The sequence below is a fragment of the Chrysochloris asiatica genome, unplaced genomic scaffold, assembly GCF_000296735.1.
Source record: "Chrysochloris asiatica unplaced genomic scaffold, ChrAsi1.0 scaffold00001, whole genome shotgun sequence".
Taxonomy (NCBI): Eukaryota; Metazoa; Chordata; class Mammalia; order Afrosoricida; family Chrysochloridae; genus Chrysochloris; species Chrysochloris asiatica.
Window position 1 is genome coordinate 21172933 of NW_006408519.1, and position 977 is coordinate 21173909.

The window sequence follows — 977 nt, forward strand, 5'->3', positions numbered from 1 at the left end:
ATAAATGTGGATTATGTAACTTCAAGAACTCAACACATAGTAGGCACATCATAAGTACTTGTTAATTTTTCTTTTTTTAATGTGACAAAAGGCACAGAACTATCATAGAAAAAGATGCTCAATGAGAAGAGAAAGAAAAATGTTGGTAAATGCTGTATCTCACATTCAATTCAAAAGGAACCATTTTTTACTCTAAACATGGATTTTACAACTCTAAGAATCCTTTCACAACAAATATAATAGCCACACACCACAGTTCAATGCCAGCATGGTCTAAAAGTGAGTCAGAAATTGGTTTTCTAAAGGATGTTACAAAAACAGTGTGTGAACAACGTAGTGCCACTCCAGAACACACAAAATTTAGAATATTTAGATGCTGTAAATGAGAAATCACACTAAGCACAATTAATTAGACTACCATTAAACAACCATATCTCAATTTCTAAGCTTCCACAAATTGGGGGGGGGGGACTATTTTGATTTACATCAATATTAAAAGTATGAAGTATTTGGGGCAGGCTAAAGCACAAGTGCTAGGGGCCAGAGATACCACAGTCAGACAGGCCAGCCCCTGCCCTCCTGGGGCCTACGACCCATAGATCCCAAAGGACCACCTGGGCAGAGTTTGCTGACTTCTTTCATCTGTCAGTTTGGTGTTCCTTCAAAAACTCCTGTTGTCAATGTTTGTTGCTGTTACTAAGTGCCATCGAGTCGGTTCCGACTCATAGCAACCCTGTACAGGGCTTCCAAGGAGCAGCTGGTTTGTCATACTGTGGTGACTTCTGTGTTGCTGTGATTCTGAAAGCTATGCCACCGGTAGACGTTTCAGATGAGCTTCTAGACAAAAATACACTGGGAAGGAGTAACAGGTGGAAAGTGACAGGAATGAAACCTGGTGGACAGGTTTCAGATGAGCTTCCAGATGAAGACAGATTAGGAAGAAGGAGTGACGAACTATTTCCAAATATTTAGTCACT